The 23,348-nt window shown below is 42.5% G+C and overlaps 1 protein-coding gene across 13 annotated transcripts in view; it reads left to right on the top strand.

Moving 5' to 3' along the window:
* Positions 1 to 8,242: 8,242 nt before the first annotated feature.
* Itpr1 (inositol 1,4,5-trisphosphate receptor type 1) overlaps positions 8,243 to 23,348 on the top strand; it is a 391,805-nt gene continuing 376,699 nt past the window's right edge. For 5 of the 13 annotated variants that reach the window (XM_058572995.1, XM_058572999.1, XM_058572996.1 and 2 more), the window contains exons 1-2: positions 8,243 to 8,437; positions 9,272 to 9,348. The gene's annotated coding sequence lies outside the window, so the exon portion shown is untranslated. Of the gene's footprint in view, positions 8,438 to 9,271; positions 9,349 to 22,851; positions 22,964 to 23,348 lie in introns of all 13 variants that reach the window. The other 8 variants (XM_058573001.1, XM_058573000.1, XM_046425625.2 and 5 more) reach the window with 4 other exon arrangements.

Genomic DNA, 23,348 nt, shown 5'->3' with positions numbered 1-23,348 from the left:
GGTTTTTTTTTTTTTTCTATTTATTTTACCTTGCGTTGTGGATTAACACATCACCAGTACCACTATTGCTTCAAAACATTATTCCCAAATAGGTTAGCATTTTAAGAAATCCCATTTTCTTTTTAGCATTGGTGTCTCTTCCCTTGTGATATGCTCTGAAAATATGTGGAGGGAAATAAAAGCCCATTTAATCTGAGAACCTAGTTTCTAATAGTGATTTGGGGTCAGAATGTACAACTTCTTAAAAAAAGAAAGAAAAGAAAAGCCAGGACGAGTGTTGTAATACAAAGATTATTCTAATAGTCACTTCTCATCCCAATTCTCTAACCAAAACCAGATGGCCTTTACAACTTTGCTTTTTCTGAAAGCCAAATAATTGTTCAGTGATGCACAAGTTAAAAATAATTAGTGAATTCTTACCAGAATCATTTTTTGGAAAAAAAAAAAAACAAATATATTTAGTTGCTACTACATAAAAATTCTTTCATTGAGCCTTGTTTCAATGTTTCTTTCCTTGGGTACAAGACATTGTATTCAGAATCTTAGAAAGAAGGGACTAGCTTTTCCTATGAGAAGGACTCTTTAAGAAGCATTAACTATTTTCTTTTGAATACCTTCTTCTTCTTCTTCTTTTTTTTTTCTTGTGTACCCACGGCCACTTAGCTACTGAACCACATCCTCAGCTCTATTTATTTATTTTTAATTATTATTATTATTTTTAGTTGTAGGTGGACACAATACCTTTTGTTTTTTAGTTATCTGTTCTTAAGTGGTTCTGAGGATTGAACCCAGTGCCTCACATGTGCTAAGTAAGTGCTCTACCACTGAGCTATGACCTTTTTATTTTGAGACAGGACCTCACTAAGTTGCTGAGGCTGCTTTGAACTTGCAATCCTCCTGTCTCATCCTCCTGAGCCGCTGGGATTATAGGTGTGCACCACTGCACTTGGATTGAATACCTTTATTGATTTTTTTTAACTTTATTTTATTTATTTATTTATAGGTGGTGCTGAGGATCAAACTCAGGGCCTCACACATGCTAGGTGAGCACTCTACCACTGAGCCACAACCCCAGCCCCCTTTATTGATTTTTGATGATAAAATTTATAGAGTTAAAAACATTTTTTTTAAAGAGAGAGAGAGAGAGAGAGAGAATTTTTTTTAATACTTATTTTTTAGTTTTTGGCGGACACAACATCTTTGTTTGTATGTGGTGCTGAGGATCGAACCCGGGCCGCACGCATGCCAAGCGAGCGGGCTACTGCTTGAGCCACATCCCCAGCCCAACATTTTTTTTTTCCTAATGAAAACTGATCTTTACAGAATGGCTTCAAGGATAGTCGGTTTTTTCTGTTTCTTAAGGTATTTCAGATTTTTACTCAGACCTAGACTACCTTTAAAATACATTCACTTTCTACTTCCTCATCCTTCTCCTCTTCCTAAAAGGTATCACAATTATCAATGTAAAAAAAAAAAAAGATAGGGGGCTGGGGATGTGGCTCAAGAGGTATCTTGCTCGCCTGGCATGTGTGCGGCCCGGGTTCGATCCTCAGCACCACATACAAACAAAGATGTTGTGTCTGCCAAGAACTGAAAAAATAAATATTAAAAAAATTCTCTCTCTCTCTCTCTCAAAAAAAAAAAAAAAGATAGGTCAAGTGGACTGTTGATTAGAGAAGCTACTCAGAAGCAACTTTCTTTGCTCAATATAAATGTTTCAATGACAAAGAATCATCTTTGTCACAGGTACAGTTTTTTGTTTTGTTTTGCTTTGTTTTTGTGGTACTAGGGATTGAACCCAGGAATATGCTAACTCTGAGCCACAGTTTTTTGTTTTTATTTTGAGACAGGGTCTTGCTAAGTTGCTTAGGGCCTTGCTACCTTGCTGAGGCTGGCCTTGAACCTGCCATCTTCTGTCTCTGCATCCTGTTTGTCATCCTCTAAGCATCCTGTCTGAAATTTTTTTGCAAAAATAATTTGCATTAAAAAAATAATAATAATTTGCATTCTACTCCTTCTTTCCATCTTCCCCAGTACCCAGAGTAGCACCTGCTAGAGTAGGTAGCTACCCATTAAATATCAATCTAATAGTGACAGCCCAGCACTCAAGCAATAAAATGTCCCTGGATGCTTCCTCCTGACCCTCCACCCATCCAATCTCACTTCCCGGGGTTGGACCTACCTTAAAGATCTGTTTCACAGGCCTCCAGCTCTTCACCTGGGCTAGCCTCATGAATTGCTCGTATTCTAAAAATACAACTAGAGGGAAATACTACCTAAAATCTGGGAACAGAATTAATAGGGAACAAAAGGAAGCAGTTAATTATTTTTTGAATCTGCGTAATTGGTACAGGATGGGAAGTGAAAGAAGGGACAGGTTCCCCTTGATTGGTAACTGAATTAGGTAGAATTCAGTTCCTGGGTTAGTGACTGAGTCTGTTGATCATTAAGAAGCCAGCAAAAGTTCTCAGGTTTTCCATTAACCCTTTCGGATACATAATTCCCTTTGCTCTTGTTGATTTGAAAAGACCTTAAGAAGGATGTATTACAGTAATAGAATTATTCATAACTTGGAGGCTATTGATATAAAAGTTGCTTAGTTAGAGTAACTAGCTTGCTTTTTTTTTCTTTCTTTTTTAATTTATTTCTTACATACAAAACCCCAAAAGCTAAATAATTACTCTTACAGCCTACCTGTGAAACTCTCACAAAAGGGGGTAGAAATATCTACTAATTTCACAAAATTCATTTATTTTTTCCTCTTCTTTAGTACTAGGGCCTTGTATATGCTAGACAAGCTCTCTAACACTGAGCTACACACTCCCGCCCTTTCCATTTTATTTCGAAACTGGATATCTCTAAGTTGCTGAGGCTGGCCTCAAACTTTTGATCATCTTGCCTAAGCCTTCTCAGTAGCTGGGGCTATAGGTGTGCACCATCATCAAAAGCTACGTAGCTTTTTTGAGGAAGACAGACAAGTGTAAATATAAAAAGAAGTAATATTCTATATTCTGTAAATTCTGTAGAGAATTTAGGAAAAAACGTAGAAAATTATTAAATGCTCTATATTCTATAAATTAAATAGGCATTTTTGGGGAGAGTGAGTTTTAGATAACATGAGATTATACTTTGTGAAATCTTAGTCTAAATAAAGTATTCCACGGGAAGTTACAGAATGGTGATTTTTAATTTTATTACTTCTCCTACATCTACTAGCTGAATTCTTCTGTAATGAAGAGCTTCATGTTTTTCTTTTGACACACAGATTTAATTTCAGTTCGAACAGTAGGATAAGACAATAAGACATTCCAAAGCTCTAGATCCAATTTGTCCACTAGAGCAATTAACAACGACAGTCTTACAGAGGGGAAGCAGGAGATTGGGAAAAGTGACAGAGTTGATCATAAACCCTGGATTCTGCCTATTTCACAAGAAAATAATGTGCAAAAAAATTAGCAGCTCTCTTTTTTTGCTTAGGTGACTGTAGACAAGATTGACAATGTTATCATCAGAGATGGTAAAAAGTGTAGCTCTTTCTTTTCCAGTTCTAAGGATCAACCTGGGCCATTCACACCATGCTAGGCAATGCTCTACCCACTGAACTATATCCCCAGCCCCAGGTTTGCATTCATTTGTAGCTACAAGGCTGCTTTCCAGATGTTAAGTTGTTGATAATTTATCCAAGTTCCCACCACTCACAAGGTGATTGAAGAAGCAACCTTTTCTGCACTCCAGAGATAGCACAACACAAATATGACCTGTCCCAGCATCATAGGATGCCAGGAAACTAGACTGAGAAAATGTTTTCCTCTTCCTAGCTCCATACCACATGATTCTCTCTCCTGCTCTTGTTTGAATACCAACTACATTCTTCCCATCTCAAGTAGGACTGCAATGTGTTTGTAGCTCATTTCTCCCGTGAACTCTTGTAGCCCTAACAGTTAATTAGCTGCTAAAGCTGAACACACACTCTCTATCCAGATCTGACATAGGTGCTATAAAAGACACATAAATATAGAACCAAGTCCCTGTCTTCAAAGATCTTATCAGGTTGGCAAGATAAAATCACAGAAAGATGGAGCCAGGGCTGGGGTTGTGGCTCAGAGGTAGAGCACTCGCCTACCATGCGTGAAACACTGGGTTCAATCCTCAGCACCACATAAAAATAAAATATTGAGTCCACTTATGACTAAATATATATAAAGATGGAGCTAGAAGATAATCTACTCTTGTGGGTGTTTAGGAAAAAAACTCAGAGTGGCTAAAATTTTGAGTGTCTGTGTTGTGCTGGGACAAACGTTCATGAATTTTATAAAATTCTCAAGCTAGACTGACTCCACCCTACCACCACAGGAAATGGGTAAAGTTACCAAGAAAGACCATATTGGTATTGGCTGTATAGTATCTATTTCTCTTTGCTGACACTTCTCACGGTCAATGGCAATTTATCACACCAGGTGATAAGTTAGCACCAAAAAATAGATAGACTGTTATGACTTGAGTATTAGAAGTTCTGTCTTGCAATTTAAGAGTGACTTAGAGAAGCTATTAACGAAAGCAAGTGAGGCTTATTATGACATTCATAGGCAATGGAAGTCTCCTGCCTGGGAAAAAATTGGGAATAGTGCTGTCCTGAGAAGCTGAGGTTTAGTTTGGAGGGGAGTAATGAATCAGAACACATCAGTTTCTCTGTACTAGTTGATAATTCTCTTATTCTTGTGCAGCTCAGGTGAACTTTGAGAGTCCTTTCCTGTCCTATAACGCATTGATTCATTGGATTTGCAGGGGAAGGATTAGAGGTATCACCCTGTCAATCAACTCAGCAACATAAACCTGGATATTAAGAGTGCTACTATGTGTTAAGTCCATTTTTTTCCCCCTGAGTCCCCCTTTTTCCAGCACATCTTGCCCTTTTAATCAGGGCAACACTTGAGGGTGGGCGTCTTGGCAGATGAATTCAGCCGCAGTTTTCAGCCATAGACTGCTAACGAAACCTGTTTCTATTTGTAGGGCTTCCCTGGGGGTAGGCTGGTGTGCTAGTTTTGAGCCTTCTTCAGACTTTGGCTCACTCTATAACACTATACTGACTCTGCGAAGCCCTCTACTTCCCTGAATGGGCATTTCAAGGGCAGAGTCATGAACAGCAATTTTCGTGGGTGCTCATCATCTTAAATTTTAATCTTGAGAATCAGGTTTTTAGTTTTCTAGATCTTTATGTTCCAATAGCATAGAATATGAACTTCATATGTAATTTTAAATTTTCTAGTAGCCATGGTAAAAAAAAAAAGTAAAAAGAAATGGGCAAAATTGACTTGAATAATCTATTTTATTTAACCCAATATAATCAAAATATTATAATTTCAACATGTAATCAATATATAAATTATTGAGATATGTTGCTCTTTTTGACACTATCTTTGAAATTTAATATGTACTTTCCACGTTGAATTACTGTGCAAATGACCCTTTTATTCTGACATTCATCAATCATACGACGTCACAGAGAATCTCTTTCATCACAGCAAAATTAGTAAAATTACCTTCTAGTGACTTAGCAGCTTCCAGAACTTGCAAAATGATGAAAAGAACTGCATGCACAAACAGGCAGAGAAAGCAGGCCATGATATGAGTGGGCTGGGAGATTTCCATTGCTCAAAAATACAGTCGTGCTACCTGCCATACGCCTGACACACCTTTCCTTTAAAGGCTTCAACAATTTTTTTTTTTTTTTAACATCTGCCAAAAATGTGAAAGTAGAAGACTAAGTATTGCTGGGTGGGGGAAAGTGGGATATGTGAGCATAAATGAGACAAGGTCCCGGACTTTAATGAAACTTGTGAACTGGGAGGGAAAACAGTGGTAAAGCAAACAGGGGACAAATGTCCACTGTACAGCGAAGATGAAAGCTACCTAACTCCAGCTCTTAAATGTATGGGAATATTCTTTGGAAAACTCACACACGAATTTCATTGCATTTCTGAGTTAGAAGCATGTGAAATGAATACCCTTCTTGATTTACTTGTTACATTTTCATAGACTTGTTTTCTTTGCTAGCAAAGTAGAATTGACAACCCTTTGAAAATGGAACAGGTGCTTTTCACTAGAACACATAAAGCTCTGTACTCCTTTGTTGTGGCCAGTTGGGAGGTGTTCTTGATGATGGGGAAGGATAGGGGAGACATTGGCATTAGACTCTTGTGCCCAATAACTGGGGGATTGTGCTGAGAGGAGGGGCGGAAGGAAACATAATGAACCTAAATTGGTCAACTTAAGAGCTTTGCCTTAAATAATACATTGCATATGTTTAAACTCTCTGAGCCAGTAGAGGGCAGTAATAAAGGTCAAGGTTTTGGGAGTCCAGCTCAGCCACCTGTGTGACTTTGGGAACGTGATGTAACTTCTCTGTGCCTGTTTTCTCACGGATTAAAAAAAGAAAAAGAAAAAGGGAAAAAAAAAAGGTCACTAATAGGATTTGGTGAGATGATATACATAAACAATTTAAAACAATGAGTGGCACGTGGCATGCACCCAATAAATGCCAGTAATTATTAGTTTGGGCATTATTATCACAGTAATAATTTGTTACCGGTGGTGCATCTCTAATCTGTACCTAAAGCTTCACAAGGCTCTTCTGTCAAGTGATCCAGATAGAAAGTAGGCAAATTCTAATGAGTAATTGCCTCTCTCTGGTGGCAGAACAGGAGCAAATAGATGAAAATGACTTGCTTAAGGGCTCAAAGACGGCTGCTAAAATGTGGAGGGAGACCGTTTAAGGAAGTGGTGATGGAGCTAGACTCTAGGGGGCAAGCATGCAAGGATTTAACTCTCTGTGAGTGACATCTTGGGACGTTACCTGATTTTTCTGAGCCCTCAGTTGTGCACCTGCGAAAGATAATAAAATACACTTAGAGATGGTAACACTTTCCATGCAAGATGCATGGAAAGCGCACGTGGTCTGGGGCTCGATAAAATAGCCGCTTTTTAATCATTATTATTACTGTTGTTATTAGCAGGTCTTACGCAGCAGCAGGCAGCGCCTGTCTGGGATGCTGTGTTGCGTTTTGGCTCACCACTGTGCCCCAGCTCCTGGCACCCAGTAGACACTCAGGAAACGTTTGTGGAATGAATACACGTCATCTGAGGTAGGAAGCAAAGCCCTTCCTCTCCTTCCAAAACCCAGAACCCACGCCATCTCATAGCCTGAGACCTCAAGCACTAGTTGGCAGTGGGCTGAAATCCATTTCGCCCCTTTTGGAGATGCTGGGAGGGCGCCTCGCCTGGACGCGCATCTCTGTGCAAGCGGCTCTGTTCAAAGCCCTTATTTTTCTGGTTTGCGGTTTATTTACTTAAGCATTTACAGCTTCCAGGAGCAGGGGGTCTGCTAGAAGCAGGCTCAGAAACGAGATTGCCGTTTCTATTTATTTTCTGCGTCTCAATCGCTGCGCTGGCAAGTCACAACACGGTTCCTTTATTTGCGCACCAGAGAGGTTTGCGTTCCTTTACCGGGCGACGAAAGACGCACGCAGTTCAGAAAAGTGCTCTCAGGCGACCCGCCTCTGTTCCTGGTTGCGTGGACCGTCGCTTCCAGAGTTAGTTTTTTTTGTGTGTTTTGTTTTTTCAAGAAAGACTAGCAGGGCAGAGCAGATTGAATAAAGACAACCTCGCGCCTTTAATCCTTGACCGCAAACACTGGCGTTTTTGTGCCCCGGATTTCTGAAATTCTTGGCTCAGGGACCCAAAGAGGGGGTGGTGGGGGTGGAAGGGTGGACAATAGCTTGTTAAAAAAAAAAAAAAAAAAACTTCCCAAAGCAGAAATTCAAGCCCCTCCCCGCTTCCCGGTCCCCTGTGTCACCTGGATTCAGGGTAAGGGACACAGCCACAGGAGAAAAGTCCCCAGGGGTGGGGGGCGCCCCGGGCCGGCTGTCCTGGGGGATCGCGAGCTGCAAGTCCGGCGGGCCCCGGAGCGGAACCGACTTTGCAGCTGGGCCGCCCCGCAGGACGCCCCTCCCCCGTCCCCGCGCGCATCTATTTAGAGCCCAGCCCGGGAGCCCAGGGGATTCTGGGACTTGTAGTTCCTCCCAAGAGCCCCGGGCGCCAGCACGACCAGGGACTCGGACTACATTGCCCAGGGAGCTTCCCGGCCTATATAAAGCGCCGGGAGCCGCTTCAAAGTGCAGTAACCATGTGGATGTTCTGCTGAAGCGTTTCCTCAAGCTTGCTGGGGTGGGAGGAGCGGAGGAGGAGGTGGTGGTGGAGAAGGAGGAGGCAGGGGGTGGAGAGAGAGAGAGAGAAAGAGCACGCCGAGAGGAGGTGTGGGTGTTCCGCTTCCATCCTAGCGGAACGAGCTCCCTCTTCGCGGACATGGGATTACCTAGCGGCTGCTAACCCCTCTCCTCGTCCTGCTCCCCCAAGTCGGAGTGGCTCCCTGGGCACCAAGGTAGAGGCTGGGGCCGGGCAGAGGGCGCGGGGAGTTGGCATCGGCTCCCCGGGCGCAGAAGTTTTTGCCCCGCTTTCTGGGAGTTCTTGCATGCACTTGGCATGTATGTGGGGGTTCTTTTACTGCCGGCAGTTTATTTGGAGGTCTCTTTTCAGGCTTTAAAAAAAAAAAACAACAAACAAACCCAGATATCCTCCCTGGACTCCTGTGCCTGGCTTTTGAAGGCACCCCATTCTGCACCGAAATGGCATTCCCCCAAGTTGGAAACTGTTGGAGCAGCTGCAGGAAATAGTATTTTTTTTTTTTTTTTGGAGGGGGGTTGAGGGGGTGTCATAAGTGAGTCTGCTCAAGGAAGCAATCTTTCTAAAAATGTAGCCCTCGCGCTGCATGGTTAGGAGAATAATGCATGCGTGGGGGCCCCCGCGGGGAGGGTTTTTTTTTTTTTAAACGGAGGAAAACTGGGGGAGCGATGAGGGCAGAAGTCTGGACTGAGCTCCTGCCCAATGAGGATGCGGGTTTCAGATACTTATCGTCCGCGCGGGGAATCGAGTGCTTTGGGATCTGCCAAACACTTCGCTTAGACCCAGCTTCATGCTCGTTCGAAGTTTGTGCGTGCCCGGTCTCACTTGTCAGTTATGCCCTGGAAATAAACAAGCGAAGTTACCTGTAATCTTTGCCAGGTGATCCCACCAACCTTTCTGCCAAATTTGGAGGGGAGAGTGTCCCTCCAGGGAAGGGGTCTAAAGAGGGAAAACAGGTGAAATTAGGAGGAGCATTTCTGTTAAGAGACCCAGAGAGTTTCATACTCAGTGGTCTTTCTTTCTAAATATCTAGGCGCTGACTACTGAGGAGTAGGATTCGCATTCCTGGCTGGGCGTACTTTGGTAACAGAGTGCCTGACCCGGGGTCAGGTGAGTGTGGAAGCCTGAGTGCTGTAGTCAATAATGAGTTTTTGTTGTTAATCTGTTTAGTTTTCTCTAAGCAATCATGGGAGTGGGGAGTAGGAAAGAAAGGTAACTCCATGGCTGGGTCTTCAAAATTTGTCACTGCCTTTAATGAGGGCTTTAGGGAGCAGAGAGCTGGTGGATAGCCCTGCTTTGCACTATTTATTTATTTGTACTGGGGATTGAACCCAGGGGTGACTTCACTATTGAGCCATATCCTCAGGCTTTTCTTTTTATTCTTTGTTTTGAGACAGGGTCTCACGAAGTTGCTTAGGGTCTTGCTAAGTGGCTGAGACTGGCCTCAAACTTGCAAACCTCCTGCCTCGGCCTCCAAATGGCTGGGATTACAGGCGTGTAAAAGTGAAACAGCATGAAGGCTTTTGAGGATGTAAAGCATTAAATGGAGCTGTAAAGGGGGCGGGGGACACCGCTGACCTGAGAAGCAAGCTGATGTTTTAGATTCTGATGATTGCAGTGTGTTTCATCTGCCAAGATATGTAAGCAAAAATTTAATGCCTCTCTCTTTCAAAAACAGTCAATTTTTTTTCTTGTTAGTGTGAACATGTGTTTAATTAGAGTAGGTTGAATTCCAAGAAATGAAAGTGGTTGCTGGCAAGTTGAAAGAATTAGAACTTTAAAATGGGAAGTTAGCTCTTGAAGAATACCCTGACTGAAACTACCTGCATGTCAAGGAATCTGATGTGTCTCTACTGTTTTGGTGCTTCTTGTGGGATAGGAGCCAGGGCAGCGTTTATCTGTAAACACAACAGCTCCTATTTTTTTTCCCCAAAATGGTCAGACTGCACTTCAGGCGAGGGAGGTCTCAACGGGTGCATGTACATCCCCATTGCTGCAGATTTGGCTGACAAAAGTTTTTTCTTCTGAAATGGTCTAGAGCAGGGTAAACAACAGGGCCATGGGGGTGGGGGGGGCAGAGGGCGCCTGGGTCTTGGTAACTTCTTTAACATTCTAAATATTTAGCTGTTCCCTGGGCTACAATCTTTGGGCTTTTCTAATTAGAAAATAAAAGCCAGACGCTTCATTATAGCAGTATAGTGCTTTTGTTTCCTGTTGATAAGATCCTCAGGAGTGCTGGTGGAGTGAGAAGCATTTGGATGTGTAAGGTCTAGTTCATTCTTGGAGTTTAATTGACTCATGACTGTGTGAGAGCTCATAGGGCCAAAGACAAGGTAGAGTTCTTCCCTTCAGAGTGAGGTGCAGACGAGGAGAAACTGGTCCAAAGACTGTCCACTACTGGATTGCTAAAATATCAAGACTGGCACTTTACGTTCTTGTAACCTAGATGCACAGCCATATGTCATGTGGCTCTATTTTATTTATTTATTTATACACACACACACACACACACACACAACACATACACACACCTTTGAGCCAGGTATGTAAAGAAAAGGTATAGTGTGACATTGCTCGGAAGCAACATGTGACCCCAAACATTGGAGCAGTATTGCGGGAGTAAACTGACTGCTGTTAATGAAATGATTCTTATGTCGTACCGATGATGAGCTAACTATACTTGGTAGAAGGAGGAGATGACATAGTCATAGATGGGGATAAAAGAGTGGATATTTGAGGAGGCCTTTAATAGTGGACAAGTTCATTTGGAAAACTATATGTCGAAAGTCTGAATCAGAGTACCACACAAAATCACCAGGAATATTGTCCACATTCAGCATTAGGCTCCTCTGAGGTCGATGTGTACCTGACGTAGACATTTTTTGTTTTTGTGAGGGTGCTGAAATTGAACCTAAGGCCTTTCTGATGCTAGGCAAGTACTGAGCTACATCTCCAACCTTTTTATTTTATTTTATTTTTATTTATTTATTTAGGTACTGGGAATTGAACTCGGGAGCACTGAACCACTGAGTCACACCCCCAGCCCTATTTTGTATTTTATTTAGAGACAGGGTCTCACTGAGTTGCTAAGTACCTTGCCATTGCTGAGGCTGGCTTTGAACTCATGATCCTCCTGCCTCAGCCTCCTGAGCTGCTGGAATTACAGGCGTGAGCAGCTCAACCCTTTTTATTTAAAGATAGGGTCTCACTAAGTTGCCCAGTCTGGCCTGGAACTTGAAATCCTCTAGCCTCCCTAGTTACTGGGAATACAGAGTGCGCCACTGTGCCCACCTGAACTACATATTGATCATTTACATCAAGGTGTCCACGCAGGTTGAAAGGGTCAGGTGTTTCTCCATGCGGAGAATTTAAGAGTTTAAACCGCATTTAGTCCGATCTGTTAAATACTGGTTGTTTCTCATCTACCCTCCTGTTTATCTCGTCACCGGCTGCGCAGAATATTTCAGTTTTTCATCTCTCTTTCAAGTGTGCGTATTTGCGCATGTGAGTGCGCATATTGAAAGAACAACTTGTTCTTTGACTAATTCAGTTCAGTACATAAAATCTCATCAACATTTTCTTTATCGTGCTGGGAAAGATCGTCATGTTCCAGATTAATTACTATTAGTCTTCACATCAAGTCCCGTGAAAGTCTTTAAAGCTTGACAATAGTGTCATCCATTTGAAATAGAATGGGTGTTTTTTTGGAGGGAGATGGATTTCTATTTTTTTTTTCTTGGTGCTGGGGAATCGAACCCAGGGCCTCAGGTGTAGGCGGGTAAGTAAGTGCTCTACTGTTGCACGAAATCTCCAGCCTGAGCATCTTCTGTTGAAGACTGAGAGATGGGATGATTGCTTAGAGGAGAATAGACTAGTTCTACAAGAAAGATCTGTGGCCTTTTCCCTTGAAGTATTTTCAGCTGAGGTAGATCTGGGGGAGAGACGGACTCTGCCTCTGATCCATGGAATACAACCCACTGACTTCCAGAGAAAAAACTCACGTGGCTTTTTAGCTCATTTATGATGAGCTCATGGAAATTCTGTCTGATTTTTTTTTTTTTTTTTTTTTTTTTTTTACATGCAGCTCTTAAACAAACCAAATGAAACAACAAACACCAAATATGAACGACAGGGGAAAAAATTTAAAAGTAGGACTAAAGTTAGGTTTCTAGGTTAAGCTGTCCTTGGATACGTCTAATTAAGGAGTCTACACAAGGCCACTGTCCCATGTCTTTTGCTGTTGGTTTGATCTTTTAAAACATATTGCATTTGCAGGCTTTCTATGAACTAAAAGTGCTTTTTTTTTTGTCCCACTTTTGCTGTTTTAAGTTTTGCTGTGGCTCTTTTGGTGACTGTGTGATTAAGCTTGAAGTTAATGACACGAATGACACAATTTTTATGATTCCTTCCAATGGTCACCGTGTCTGTGGTTGCCGGATGATTGCTAATGAGGATCAGCTGAATATAGAGCCGACATCATCATCATCATCATCACCTGTTAGACTTTGAGAGTCCCAAAACCCGGTAGAGTTTAATGAACGTGGTGTGGCGAATCTATTTAGCAGATTGAAAAGCCTGTTAAAGTGGTTGCAGTTCAAGCATTTTATTTGTTCAGCAGATTTTCTTGTGCAGCTGCTATGTGCAAATCCCGTTGTTAGGATAGAGCAGTGAGAAAACAGTCCTGTCCCTAAGAGGTTAAGTTTTAGTTAGGGAGCGGGGAGTCAATTTAAATAAGCAGGTAATCGAGTATGACGGGTTGTTAAGTGCTATGGAGAAAAATAAGAGAGGGTTAGGGGAGCAGAAAATAACAAGTGTCAACAAGAATGAGGGGGATGCAAAGTGGCACAGCTTCCGTGGAAAATGGAATGGTGGGTCCTCAAAAAAGCTGAACATAGATCACTACCATGGAATGTGGCATTTCTACTCATAGGTATGTATCTAAAAGAATTGAAAATCAGGGAGTTGAGCAGGTATCTGCACACCCTTGTTATCAGGAGTCTTATTCGTAGTAGTCAAAGGTTGGAACAACCAAAGAGTCTCTTGATGGATGAATGGATAAACGGATAAACAAAGCGTGTGTGGGTGCAGTGGAAGATTATTTAACCTTAAAAAAGAAGCAAATTCTGACACGTGCTACAACATGGATGTAACTTAAAAGACATGATGCTTTGATGAATTCAGCCAGACACACAAGGACCCAGACACATACTCTATGATCCTGCTTACCTGGGGTACCTAGTAAGATAGGAATCACAGAGCCAGAATATAGTGTGCTGATTGGGCCAGGGGGTGGGAGGTTTAGAAGGAAGGAGGGAGTTTGTTCAGTGGATACAGAGTTTCAGTTTGGAAAAAAGATACAGTTGTGGAAGTGAGTGGCAGTGAGGTGAATGCACCACAGAATTGTGATCCTTAAAAGTAGAAAATTATGTGTGCTTTACCACAATAAAAATAATAATAGCAACAACACAGGGAATGGTGGGGCCAGCTAAGGGAGTACTTAGGTAGGGGTTGAGATCAGAAAGGGCTACTTTGGTGATGTGTGAGCGAGAGATTTGTTGAAGAAGGTCAACCAGTTAGCCGCGGAGCTATCTTGGAAAAAGGATACTTGTTAAGTCTAGGCAGCCTGTGCAAAGGCCCTGCAGTGGGAGCAAGTGGGACCTGTTGAAGGCAGTGCAAGGGGGCCAGGGTGACCACAGCTCAGGGATAGTGACAGGAGTCGGGTTAGGCAGGAGAGTCGAGGTCCCCTGGTGAGAGGCCAGATTCCTCAGGCCACCAGTGATTTCCTGAGGATTTCTAGCCCCTGACAGAATTCTCAGTGTGGTTTTCAACATGACTGGATTCCATCATCTTTTCCAAAGAGCCTCTGGAGAGGGCAGCAAGATCCCGTATCAGATGGGAAAACTCTAGGTGGGAAACCCAGACTTCAAGACTGTCTGGTTACTCACATGACTTACCTGGGATTGAAATTCAGTTTAGTAGGAAAGGAATCTTTGTCGATAAATAGGGAAACCTGAATTTGGTTTGCACTTCAATTTTTTTTTTTTTTACTTTTTAATTTTTTTATTAAAAAAATTTTTTTGTAGTTGTCGATAGACAGATGCCTTTATTTTATTTGTTTATTTTTATGTGGTGCTGAGGATCAAACCCAGTGCCTCACACATGCTAGGCAAGTGCTCTACCACTGAGCCACAACCCCAGCCCTTGCACCTCAGATTCTAAGGATCTCATGGTAACATGGGGGGTTTGGCACAAGCCTTCTCTGCCCTCCTGCCACCCTGTCTTCTGTCCAGGCTCATTTTAAGGTTACAGAATGAAGACCACCATTGTGCTCTCCAACATTCCTGGGGAATAAGAAACCCCATATCAGTGACTCTTGCTTGTAACCCAAGTGGACGTCTTCATTGGTGCAAACCTCAAACTGAGTTATTAGGGAAGAGACACACACACGTATTTATTGTAGTGAAACGTTAGGAAGATAAGCAATGGGATAGCAACAGTTCCAACCATCCAAGACTAGGTTCCTGGCTTTCCCCTTATTATACACGTGTAAAAATTATGGGTGTATTTAAATTTCATAACAAGGGACTCATTCAGTAGCTTCCATATGGAAACTTATTTTCTGCACCCAGAACATCTTGAATACCTTCTTAATAGACATCTGTGACTTCATTTTTCTGAAAGTTGTCTGTCCTGCTGATGGGATTTCATCTGGGTGATGGCAGGTATGAAATCCCTACGGTGAAAAAAAATACATCATTCAGATCCATCACCACCGAGTGCAGCTTTTCTCACTTGCTTTATTCTGTTCTTTTCAGAAAAATAATTGGAAGATAAAACATTACTCATATGTTACTATCTTATCACAGAGGTCAAGGCTGTATTAAGTATCACATTTCTCGTTTGTTCAAGTAAATTAATTCTGTGAGGTGATACCAGGGACTCTTTCCTGTTTGCTTGCAACTAAAAGAAAAACTTGACCATAGGAAATTTTAAGACATGTGCCAGTAGCGAGTGGTCTCAGTATAATGAACCCTTTTTATTCATTATGCATCTTGTACCCTCAGCCATGATCAATGGATGACCCGTCTTGTTATCTTCAGACTTCTCTTGAGTCTTGGATTGCTTTGAAGCACACCCCAGACACAGCAGTTCATCTGTATTTTAGTAGGTAACTTTGAGATTCTTTATGTAGACAGAAAGAAATACTTAACAAACCTACAGTTGTTCTCTCATCCAAATGCTAACCAGGCCCCGCCTTGCTTAGCTTCCTAGATTTCAAAACCAATTTTAACTTTACTTGTAATTTAGTTAAAGCCACATTTAATTTTAAATCAGACTTCTTGAGATTATATGCACATAGGTATAAAACACACACAAATAGTAAGAATGCATATAATTTAAGCACATAGCAGTTTGAATTAATATCTAAGTAAATACACTTCAAATGGTTATCTCAGTTCATGTGTTTCCACTGCACCTCTTTTTTCCTATGCAGTTTGTGGTTGTGGATGAATAGACTGGGTTTTGTATTTCCCTATGGTTTAGATTTTGCCGACTTCATTAGTATGATTTAGCTGTGTTCCTCTGTTCCCTGTGTTTGTCGTCATTTGGTAGTTAGATGTGTAGTCCTAATCAGAGTCAGGTCTTGTTTCTTTCTAAGTCTGCTTGGTGAGGTTTACTCGGGAATGATGTCACATTCACTCATAATGGATGTCTCCTATTTTGATGTTGGTGACTGCTCATTGCCTTAATCCACCAGTTTGTTTCAACTTATAAAACTCCTCATTCTTACTTTTCCTGTTTTCTTTATTAGTTAAAATACTTTGCCTGGCATGCTGGTGCACGCCTGTAATCCCAGGCTGAGGCAGGAGGATCAAAGCCAGCCTCAGCAAAAGCTAGGCGCTATACAACTCAGTGAGACCCTTCTCTAAATAAAATGCAAAATAGTGCCCCTGAGGCATTAAAAAAAAAAAAAGGTTTTATAAGAATAAATTTTCATGGGTACAATGGCACGCACCTGTGATCACAGCAGCTCAGGAGGCTGAAGTAGGAGGATTGTGAGTTCAAAGGCAGCCTTAGCAACTCAGGAAGACCCTGTCTCTAAAGAAAATATTTTTTAAAAGGGCTGGATGTGGCTCATTGTTTAAACACTCCTTGGATTCAATCCCTGCTAACAACAATAATAATAATAATAATAAATTAAAAAAAATTTTCCACTGTGTTTTTGGTTATTCCAGGATAGAGTTCATATAGGAAAGATAAGACCACTGCTAAATCTCTTTTTTTAAAATATATATCTTTATTTATTTTTATGTGGTGCTGAGGATCGAATCCCGGGCCTCGCAGGTGCTAGGCGGGCACTCTACCATTGAGCCACAACCCCAGCCACTTTTTTCTAATATATATATATTTTAATTGTCCATGGACTTTTATTTTATTAATTTATTTATATGTGGTGCTGAGAATCGAACCCAGTGCCTCACACATGCCAGGCAAGTGCTCTATCACTGAGCCACAACCCTAGCCCTGCTGAATCTCTTTATTTTAACAATTTGAAAGATACTGGAAACCGCCCCCCCCCCTTTTTTTTTTGGTACCGGCAGTTGAACCCAGGGGTGCTTTACCACTGAGCTACATCCCTGAACCTTTTTATTTTGAGATAGCGTCTCACTAAGTTGCCCAGGCTGTCTCTGAACTTGTGATCCTCTTGCCTCACCTCCCGAGTCTCTGGGATTATAGGTATGCACCACCACACCCAGTTGGATACCATTAATTTTTAATGGAAACTGTAGCATGGACCCATAATGAATCCGTAGCATCTTCATGACTCTGGTTCCCAACTGAGGCTCATCTGGCAATATCTGGGAAGATATTTGGTAGTCACAGAAGATCTAGGCCGAGGATGCTGCTGGCATTTTATGTTTAGAGGCCTGGGTAGCTACTGGATAGCACACTGGTCAGCGTTTCCCATTCCACAGGATCAGTAGTGCCACCGTTGAGAACCCTGCACTGAGGTAGCCAATGCGCGTGGTTATTTGTGAACATCGTTGTGATCCATGCATTTAAACATGTGTTCTATGCTTTACTTTGTGTAGTTCCCCCCCCCCCCCCCCCTTCCGGGTACCAGGGTTGAACTCGGTTAACCACTGAGCCACATCCCAGCCCTTTTTATTTATTATTTTGAGACAGGGTCTCACTAAGTGGCTTAGGGCCTTGGTAAGTTGCTGAGGCTGGCCTCCAACTTCCGATTGTCTAGCCTCAGCCTCCCAAGCGGCTGGGATTACACTGTGTCATTATCTTTTTTTTTTTTTTTTTTTTGAGAGAGAGATTTTTAACATTTATTTATTAGTTTTTGGTGGACACAACATCTTTGTTTGTATGTGGTGCTGAGGATCGAACCTGGGCCGCACGCATGCCAGGTGAGCGCGCTCCACTTGAGCCACATCCCCAGCCCCTTGTGTCATTATCTTGATTGAAGTTCACATTATTTGTCCTTGCTTAAGGAGAGGGATGTCACTCAAATTGGTTCCTGAGACTTTGGATACAGCCCTAAAGGTCTTCAGTATCATTCTTGCGTTGTATATGACAAGATATTCCAAGTTCATATTCTGTATTTCTCAAACCAGCCATTTCATTAAGGGGCCCTCATTTTTTTAAGAGAGAAATGGTATTTAGAGACTTCTGCTTATCCAAGAGTGCAGACTCAAAGAAGTATACACCTAGTAGTGGTTCACTGACGAGGTTATAAGGCAGAGACTCTTAAAATATTATGTTATACATTAAAAAAACAAAACAAAACTCTGACTGGGCATGTGGTGTATACATGGAATCCTGGTGGCTCAGGAGACTAAGGCAGGAGGATCCCAAGTTTGAGGCCAGCCTCAGCAACTTAATGAGGCCCTAAGTAACTTAGACTCTGAAAATAAATTAATTAATAATTGAAGAAAAACCTGAATTGTTTTTCTTTGTAACTCCCGGGCTCAAGTGATCCTCTTTCCTTAGCCTCCCAGGTAATGGGGACTATTAGCGTGTTCCAATACGCTGTCAAACACCTAAACAGTTTTTTTTTTTCTTTAATATCTTTTTAGTTGTAGATGAACATGATACCTTTATTTTTATGTGGTGCTCAGGATCGAGTCCAGTGCCTCATACATGCTAGGCAAGTGCTCTACCACTGAGCTAAACCCCAGCCCCACCTAAACATTTTTAATGAAAGCATTTCCACAGAACATTTGGTACACCTTTGCCTGTTAGAATTCTGACATAATCTCAACTTCCTTATTAATTGGCCTGAGTTTTAGTAGGAATGTTACCTTGTTCCACAAGCTTGTTTTTCTAGTTGTGTGACACTTTGCTAAGAAGTAGGGAAATCCATTTCATGGGCCTTGATTGACTTTTTAAAGTGGATTAAGTAGAATAGAAAGTATCAAAGAGTGTTATGTTGATACAAGTTGAATATTCTTTACCTGAAATGCTTGGAACCCGAAGTGTTTTAGATTTCTGATTCTGGAATACTCGAATACGTGTAATGAGATGTATTGGGATGGGACCTATGTCTTAAAATGAAATTCATTTAATTTCACGTGCTCCTTATACACACAGCCTGAAGGTAATTTTATACAATATTTTAAATAATTTTGGGCGTGAATCTTTGTTACAATGGTGTGGAATTTTCCAGTCCCGGCATCACATCATTGCTTGAACAACTTTGAATTCTGTAGCATTTCAGATTCGGGCTTAAGCGTGCTCAACCCATACTTAAAAAGAATGGTGTATGTGGGGCTGGGGTTGTGGCTCAGTGGTAGAGTGCTTGCCTAGCACGTGTGAGGCACTGGGTTTGATCCTCAGCACCACATAAAAGTAAATAAATAAAATAAAGGTTTAAAAAAAAAAAAGGAATGCTTTACCTTTGGGAAAAAAAAAAAGAATGGTATATGTTGCAACAAAATATTCTCCCCCCTCCCTCTTCTCTCTCACCCACAGTGAACGTGGGGTTGTGATTTCAATATTTTTTTCTTACAGTGGGTTGCACCCAAGAGTTCCAACAACACTGTGCTGCATCTGTGCTCCCCACTGTGCAATCCCAGGCCACCATTCCTGGCTTTCACCTAGGAACTTGTCAGCAGCTGCAGACTCTTCAGGCCCCACTGAGTCAGAACTGGAGGTTTCTGTGCTATCTCCAGGTGATGAGCTCACCCTTGAGATGCTGTGCCGGGGATGCTTGCTTGCTTGGCGGGTGCTTTTTAAGCACTTGTCTTTTTATAGTTCCCTTGTTTTTTTTCGGGGCTGCCTCAAACCTGTTGAGACTGACCTTTGAACTTCCCCAGCAGCCTTCTCCTTTTCAGTGAAGTGGAAAGGGAGCCCAAAGCACAGCCCCCAGAGGAGACTGAGCAGGGTGGTCAGGTTCCTCCCTGACCAAAATGGAAACTTCATACGTTTAGTGATGCTTTCATTGGCTGTTCAGGTAAGCTGTGGAAAGACACGGCCACCTGGGGAACCTACGAGGGCTGCGAGATCTCTCTCTGTCACACACACAACAACAACAGCAAAACAGCTGCATTTCAACCTGCTGTTTTCAGATACTGTGAGGAATGGACAAGTTATGTTTTAGGACCTGTCTTGTCAGCCAGATTCATGGACTCAGTACTGTTAATTACTACTCATCAGGAAAATCTGAACATACGAGAAAATGATCACTAGCCTCCAAGTTCCTTGGTGGTTATTGGTTATTTGCATTTCAAGAAGAGCTTTTTATCTAGGAAGTAATTTTTGTTTTGCAAAAACAGCCAAGAAGCATCCCAGGCACCTATTTTCTGAACAGAAAAACCTGATAGGACACCCAGACTGAGGGAGGTCCATCTCTTTGCCTTGTGGTGTGTCTGTGCACATTCTGCCTGTTACTCTCTGCCTGCTGTGTTCTTCCACACCTTCCCTGGGTGCCCTTTGCCATGTCCTTCTGTTCCTTAGGATGCAGCCCAAATGATTTCTCCTCTAAGAAGTTTCCTGATACTTGAAACTCTATTATTTGGAATTCCACAGCACTTGCACTTGATCTCTGTTTTTCTCATGGACCTTCAAAAAAATCCACAAGTGTACCTCGTACATAGAAAGTACTCATAAAATATTTGTTGAAAGAAGTATTTTTTTTTAATACTGAGGATTGAACTCAGGGGTACTTCGTTACTGAGCTACATCCTCAGCCCTTTCTTAAATTTTGAGACAGGGCCTCACTAAGTTGCTCAGGACCTTGCTAAGTTTCTCACGCTGGCCTTGAACATGCTATCCTCCTGCCTCAGCCTCCACTGCTGGACAATGAAGTCATCTATATACATGTTTTTTCTCCTTTTGAAGATTGTAGGCTGTTTCTCAGAAGAATCTAATTTTTTGTCTCTCTCTGCTGATGAAATGTTTCTTTTGTTGGCATTTGGCTTTCAAAAGCCCCTTTGCTATGGATAGCAACGTGGGGACCAGGTAGAGTGGTGTTAAGCTGTTCTTTTTGATGTGTTTTGAGATGTTGCTCAGTACCACTCTCTAGGGCATGTGTGGCTTTGGGGAATTGTCAGTGTTAATAACAGGGGAGGGAATGAGTGCCGGGCTGCAGGATGCAGACTCCTGGACCCCCATCGTCGACGGCTTTGTGGGTACAGGCAAAATGAGAAGATCTGTGTGCCTGTTTCCTTTTCTGTAGAAGAGGTACAAAAATACCTGCTTCGGGTCATTGGTGCCAAGATGTATAGTGATAAATGTTTGCAAAAGATCTTAGAGGAAAAAAACAAAGAAAGCTAAATCTGTGCGCCACATCAGTGGCTCTCCACCAGGGCTGTGGTTCTGCCCTCCAGGGGACATTTGGCATTGTCGGGGGACTTTCTGTGGCCCTATCCGGGGAACTAGGTGGAGTGCTGCTGGCATCCAGTAGGTAGAGGCCAGGGAGGCTGCTCTACACACTTCAGTAAATAGAAGTTTCCCCATGACCAAGAACTAGGGCTCCAAAGTGTCAATAGTGGCAGGGTTGAGAAACTGTCCTGGAGTCGATTTTTATCTTTCTGAGGACATTGACCTAATTAGATTTACTGGCTTTTTGTGGTTTAGGCAGAAGGGTATCTTCTTAGGCTGAGGTGGACTTAAACTTTCTTTCCTTTTTCTTTTTTGTGGTTTTGGGGATTAAACCCAGGAGTGCTCTACCACTGAGCAACATCCCTGACCCTTTTTATTTATTTATTTTTTTTGAGATGGTCTCTCACTAAGTTCCTGAGGCTGGCCTCAAACTTGCCATCATCCCTCTTCAGCCTCCCAAATAGCTGAGACTGTAGACATGAGCCACTGTACCCCCCCTTTTTTTTTTTTTTTAAAGAAGCTGTCTATCTCTATTTAAAAAAAAATTTTTTTAGTTGTTGATGGATATTTGTTTATTTATTTATATGTGGTGCTGAGAATTGAACCCAGTGCCTCACACATGCTAGGCAAGCGCTCTACCACTGAGCCCCAGCCCCAGCTCCCTGTACCTTGCTTTTTAAACAAAAAAATAAACATCCTCTTCCCACCTCCCACAAGCACTGGCCTTGGTGTGTGGAGCCCTGTGGTATTGGACTAGCTCTCACCACTAATGGACCGTGTGATCTGTAAGAAATCACTGGACCTCAACTTGGTTGGTTAGTTGGTTTTTCCACCTATAAAATGAGGAATTTTGGCTCAATGCTGTCTACCCACCAAATCTTAAGGTTGTCTTAGTGGCTAGTTTTGAGCTTTTGATTGACTTCTCTTACTTTGGTTCTGAGAAGTTAAGAGCAGATGTCGGTTTGGGCATCTTTTTCAAGGAATAACTTCTGGCAGGAGGTGCATTTGTTATGAGAACAGACTACTTAGCAGATGTGTATGTGAATAAAAGTAGCTTTGTGTGTCTGGGTGTGTGAGCGTGTGTGTGTGTTTATAAGGAGCAACACTGAAGGTAGAGAATCGCTCTGAACTTGAGATTTACAGCGGCTGTTTCTGAGATTGTCATAAAGGGCCCTGCTTGAAGCCGAAACTTCTGACTTCCTTTCCGACTGGCTGAAAACGAAAGCAGAATATGATGTGTGCTCCGAGAGAAGCGGTTTTTCACCATAGAACCAGTTATGTCGTGGTGGGGACAGGCTGTGTTTCTCAGGATGGTCTGATTGGCAGCTAATGGGACGAGAAGGCCCAGGAGGGGGTTGAGTGTGGGTGTGTTTGGTGGGAAGAGGGTGGCACCATGTCCAGCCCAAAAACGTCCTGCTGCTGATCCTCATTTCATAAAGCAGATGATATCACCCAAGCATCTCTACTCAAAAGGAAGTTCTGAAATTAACCCCGAGGGAGCCTAGCAGCAGAAGCCAATGCTATCAAAAGGAAAACCTTTTTCTCCCTCTTGAACGAGTCCAGCATAAATGTGTTGGGTTTGAGCTACCCTGTATTTACAGCTTATGCCCATATATGTACCTGGGCGAGGGCGACTTAAGAAGACTTGTGCTCCTCCAGAGTGAGCTTCCTTGGCCCCTTCCCCGGAGGTTGGTCAGACGCCAGTGGCTCTTCCTTCTCCTGGGCATGCTTTTATTTTCTCTTTGAGAGACTTCATGGTTTGTCTGCTCTGCCCGTCAGGAACCCGCCCCAGTGGCAGATGCTCCACCCCAAAGTGAAGTGGCACCTTTCAGTGTGGGTCCTTATCCGCAGTTCTCAGGGGCCAGCTGCCTGACAGCCTTCGGATCCCCAGGTACTTTTAAGCCTTCACGCCTGAGCCCCTGTCTGTGATCGCTAATGTTAAAGAACCTTTTTGATTTTGTTATTTTTAAAGCAAGCAGTAATCAAAACCAGCACTAAAGGACTTTGCCAGGGGCCCTTAGTGTTTCAGAGGATGTGTTAGAATGGAGAAGCCAAGATAGAACAGGATGGACTTTTACTAGCTACATGTTTCCATAGAAGAAAGACCGTCCACCTGCAGGGTGCTTGGGGCCAGGCGGCAGAGCAGTGCTCCCTGAGTGGGATGCAGGCTCCTGTTCCTCACCTGGCTGTGCTTTGGTGGCTCTGGTTCTGTTAGGAGAACATTCCAGCTTAATGCATCTTATAATGGGTCCCTTTTCTACTTGTACCCACTTGGA

This window comes from Marmota monax, unplaced genomic scaffold, assembly GCF_021218885.2.
Source record: "Marmota monax isolate L192 unplaced genomic scaffold, Marmota_monax_Labrador192_F-V1.1 WCK01_AAM20220418_F8-fsc00028, whole genome shotgun sequence".
Classification (NCBI taxonomy): domain Eukaryota; kingdom Metazoa; phylum Chordata; class Mammalia; order Rodentia; family Sciuridae; genus Marmota; species Marmota monax.
This window is presented reverse-complemented; position numbering and strand designations above follow the sequence as displayed.